This window comes from Meleagris gallopavo, chromosome 12, assembly GCF_000146605.3.
Source record: "Meleagris gallopavo isolate NT-WF06-2002-E0010 breed Aviagen turkey brand Nicholas breeding stock chromosome 12, Turkey_5.1, whole genome shotgun sequence".
In the NCBI taxonomy this organism is placed as follows: Eukaryota; Metazoa; Chordata; class Aves; order Galliformes; family Phasianidae; genus Meleagris; species Meleagris gallopavo.
The window spans coordinates 19,270,267-19,275,190 of NC_015022.2; positions in this window are offsets into that span (position 1 = coordinate 19,270,267).

The following is a 4,924-nucleotide window of genomic DNA, read 5'->3' on the forward strand; positions in this document are numbered from 1 at the left end:
GGCCTTGTCCTCCCCGGGCACGGGCACCTCGATCGCCTCCGCCTCCGCCTCCTCGCGCTTGACCTTGGGCAGCAGCCTCACCGGGGGCCGCTTCCTCCTGCGCGCGTGCTTCTCCGGGGAGCACTCCGCCTCCAGGGACTCGTCATCCTGCCCGTCTGGCGCCGTTCCCTCGCTCTCGGGCTCCGCCGCGACGTCAGGCTCTCCCTCCGCCCCCACTGCCCGGGGAAGAAGCCGGCGGGACTGACGGTGGCCCCCAGCAGCTCATTGTCGGACACCAAGCCCAGCACCGCAGCCTGTGCCAGGGACAGCACCACCACGGCGTCCGTCTGCGTCCCACACTCGGTGAAACGATCCATCCCTGCGCCCTATGCGGTCATGGCTGCGGGAGGAGAGGGACGGCCGTTAGTGCTCCCTCCCACCCTGTGCAGACCCCCATGCAGAGGTTCCCACTGACACAATCCCATGAAATTCAGGGACTCATCCCAACCTAACGCTGCCCGCAGAGCAGGAAGCACTGAAACTCAGCGTGCAGAGCATCCCAGCTGCCCTCTGGAGGCTTCCGCGGGACTCCTCACGCTGTTTAGCAATTCCATCTGCTTCCAGGAAGAAAGTCAAACCATTGCTCACAACTGACACAGAGCGATGCTCATTTGCGCGGGGAGGAGCAGCGCAGTGGGACGGGCTGTTAGAACAGCCTGCAGGGGCTTGTCGGCAGCATAGGATCCTCTGAGCAAATCGCTCCAATGGAAATAGTGCCCAGCCCCAGAGCAGGGGCCGAGCAGCGCCACAGACAGCAGCGATCACTGCCAGCACTGCACAGCTGTGCCCCAAAGCACCTCTGTTCAGTTCCCACTGCCGCTGAGCGTCCCTGGCAGAGGGACAGCCTCGTGGGTCTGCTCCTCACCGTGCGCTTCCCCGAGGAAGCCCACACAGCAGCTCCTGCTCCACCCTGGGCGGTGGTTCTGTGCTGCTGAGGGGCAAAGCACCGGGAGCAGCCCTGCAGCAAGGAGGGGGCAGGGAGCACCCAGAGCCCTGCGGCCGTCCCACACTCTGATGATCCCGGCTGCGAGAAGCAATGATGGGAGACAGCGGAGGGAGGATCACAGACAAAGCAAAAGAGAAAGAGGGAGAGAGAAGTGGGAGAGCTGCTTAAAGCAGCAGGCGGGCTGGCGGCGGGAGCAGCGTGCTGGTGGGGAACACGGCCACGCAGCCACTGCGTGGGGACATCTGGGGCGTTCTGCTGCGTGGGGTCACAGCCCCCAGCAGGGCCCATCCCCGGGGCGGGCAGGGCAGAAATGGGATGGCTGCCCTGGGTGAGCAGGAGGCTGCAGCTTCCTCCCGCGGGGGGGACGTCCTGCTCAATGGAATTATTTCCGCAGCTGCAACAAAGAGGAACCCTATGGGGGAGGTGAAATAGGGATAAAGCCTAAGCCAGATGCAGTCGCAGTCCTAGGAGCACCCATGAGGCTGGAGAGCTGCAACCGTGGGCTGCGTATCGCCCTCCTTCTCAGAACAGAGGACCCCCCATATCAGGCTCTCAACATCCCTGCAGCAGAGCTGCAGTCGGGGTAGGGCCGGGCACGGAGCGGTGCGGATGCGGCGATGGGAAGTGCAGCGCCGGGGCTTCGGGGCGCCTCGCAGCGGGCAGCAGCTTCCCGGAAGGAACTCAGCTCCCAAAGCTGTGCCATTCGTGCTGCAGGGAGGAAGCTGCACACAACAGGAGCTCCCTGGGGAGGAAGGCCGGTCCCTTCTGTTTGTGCGGGCGGGAGGAAATGGAAAGCAGGAAAAGCTGCTCGGATCCGGTTGGGATTTTGCTCTCTTCCTTCATTTTGCGGCACAGTGCAGCAATTACTATTTCTCACTTGAATGTCTGTTCCGGTCCGTTTGGACCACGCTTTCTCCAAGGGCTGATTTCTCCAGACCCACATATCATACCCCTTTCATCACCCGGGGCGGTGGCTCTGCTCCCTGCAGCCAGCAGGGCAGGACGGGTCGCGGTGTGCGGCGCAGAGCTGGAGCAGCAGTGGGGACAGCTCTGCTCTCCATGGCACAGCACTGTGATGGGAGCAGCTGCACACACACAGCTCCCAGCACTCACGTGTCTGAGAAAAGCAAACAACCAAACATCACCAATAACCAGAGGCTTTCAGAAGAAGGTCAGTGACAGATCCTCCTCTGCAGCATCTGAGCAAGGGGATGAGAGCTGCTCCCTGGGCTCCCAGCACTAAATACAGGCCTGTGTCACACAAAGGACCCTTTGCACTTTGTCAGACATTGAAGCTCTTGTACATGAGCGAGCTTTGCTGCTCAGAAGAGAGCATGGCCACAGCAGCCACAGAGCTGCCGGCGCAGCTGCACAACACCGCACCAGGGAGAAGTGGCAGCCGGAGGGACGCTGATGTTTCACTTCCCCCTCACACTTCCCTGTGGCTCTCGTGGGCCAGGAGTGCCGTTTCCCAGCACACCAGCTGGGCTGGGAGCAGCACCCCAGCTCCATGTGCACGCAGCCGGGGCTCTCTGGGTGCAGAGCCGCACTGCAGTGCTGGGCACTGGGGAGGGAGGTGGTCCCACGGTCCCAGCACCCATCCTAGCACTGCTCCAGGCCAGCACCAGGCGGGCACAGGAAGGACAGAATGGTTGAACTCCACCCGTCCATGGAAGAGGCACACCTGCAGAGGGACAAACAGCTGCAGTAGTGCCCACTGCGAGCAGGAAAGCACCACCAGGCAGATGAGCTTGTACCCGACGTGCGCAGAGCTCTGTGTGGCACAGGCACAGGCCTGATCCAGAACAGCTCTGCACCGGTGCACCCCTGACCACTCCTCGTGCCCTCATGACCACCTCACTGCAGCACACTGCCCAGCCCCAGACCTGCTCTCAGCCCGCCTCTCCCTGAGTGCCAGCAAACAGCTGCACAGATTTCATCACTCCGCTTTCCAGCAAAGCCATCACTCTTCCAGGAAATATCTCCATGCAAAAATCCCCTACGACACCAATTTGTCCACATCTCCCCTAAGCACACCGGTGCCTCTCTGCAGCTCCGGGGTCGCTCGGGAGGGTCACCCAAATCCACGCTGCCCACCCCGCACTGTGGCTGCGGTGCTCTGGGGGCAAAGGCCGTGTTGGTTCTGCTGTGTGCACTGCAGGGATCAGTCCCCGAGCCAGAGCTGCAGGCAGTGACAGCAGCACCTGCAGCCCGGGCTGAGCTCTCTTTGCCTTCCCCTGTGCTGCTGTGCTTGCTGGGCTCCCTGTCCTCTCTGTGCTGCTCCAGCGCTTTGGGCAGCCCCGTACCCACAGACCCTGCATGTGCTGGGGGGCACTGGGGCCGTGCACATCATCCATAGCAAGCAGCTAATTGCTGGATCTCAAATATCTGCATGAGCACTTCTGGGCTTATTTTCTTTCTCTGCTAAAAGAGCTTTCCATCAAGTTTGATAAAGGAAAAAAGTCAGCCTTTCATCTTTCGGTCTGTGCGTGGTTTTTCCATAAAGCTCCTTACAGCATCCATACAAATTTTAAGCAGAATAAAATGCATTCTTTCCCCCTGAAAATCACAAGGAATCACTGCAGCCATTTACAACCCCAACTGGACTCTGCTCTGCATGAGGCCGGGGGACTCGTGAGGTCCCCACGGTCTGAGCTGTGCAATAGAGCCCTGGGGGGGTTTCTGCTCTCTGCCCCCCAGCGTGTCCCCATACAGGACAGTCATTCTGCTGGGTTGCTGCTGGCAAAGTAAACTCGACCTTCTTAAAGAAATCAAGCCAACATTTCAATTCGCTCCACCAGTGCCTCCAAGTTGGGTGCCCCCTAACTCGGCTCATTAAGGGCAACTGTTAGCAGGTTCTGTAGAGAAAAGAGAACAGTGCTGGGCGCGTGCAGATCCACTGCAAGGAGCTACGGGGTGTGGAGGGCTCCTCTTGGGGGCTCAGGTTCCAGAGCCAAGGACAGCCCCAGCCCACACTGTGATGAAGGCACTGTTTGGTGGCACAAGCAGGCTGGGGAAAACAGTGACGGCGTGTCTGCGTGGCACTGTGTCAGGGAGGGAGCGACCTCCTCCTCATCAGGCCGTGTTAAAAACGCAGATCATCAACATCTGGGGATTCTGCCAGCAGTCTCACTGCCATCCTCACACCCAGAGGGGAAAGCAATCACCGATGGGCTCATAGCCACCGGGCTCCTGGTCACACAGGTGGAAGAGAAGGAGGCCTGATTCCCAAATAATGACAGCACGGGGAGAGCACAGCACAGGGATGCCAGAAGCTGGGCCGAGCAGGGCTGCACCCACTGCCCTGGGACAACCCCTGCTGAGACCCTCAGCCCAGCCCTGAGCACCCACCCTGCGCCCCTTCCCCCCAACACTCTCCTCTCCTCTCCTCTCCTCTCCTCTCCTCTCCTCTCCTCTCCTCTCCCTTCTCCTCTCCTCTCCGCCACTCTCATCCTTCCCGTTTCCCTGGCAACCTCTATCTGGGCGCTGTGGATCTGTCCTCTGCCTCCCTCTTATCTCTCTCCTTTCTCTTTCATCTATCTCCTAATCTCCCTCTGTATTCCAAACCTCTGTCCTTTGCTTGCCTGCTTTCTCTCTCGCTTTTCATCTCCTCCTACGTCTCCTCTATCTCTGGGATACAATTATTTGAATCTCACAAAGAAAAGAATCCTCCCCATGACCGGCCGTGGCCCCTGTGCTGCCGGGACCCCAAGGCTCCCCGAGCGCCCAGCCGCGCTGGGAGCAGCGCTGCAGCCGAGCGCTTCCCGGCCCCGCAGACAAAGGCAGAGCACGGCGTCAGTCTCGTGCCACGGCTGTCCAGGATTGGGCGATCGGAGCCGCCCCACACGCTGCCCACGTTCCGTGCAGTGCTGCGCTTTGCGTCCCTGCTTCGCCTTTACCCGGCGCTTCGCAGCTGAAACGGAGCGGCCCCGGAGCAGC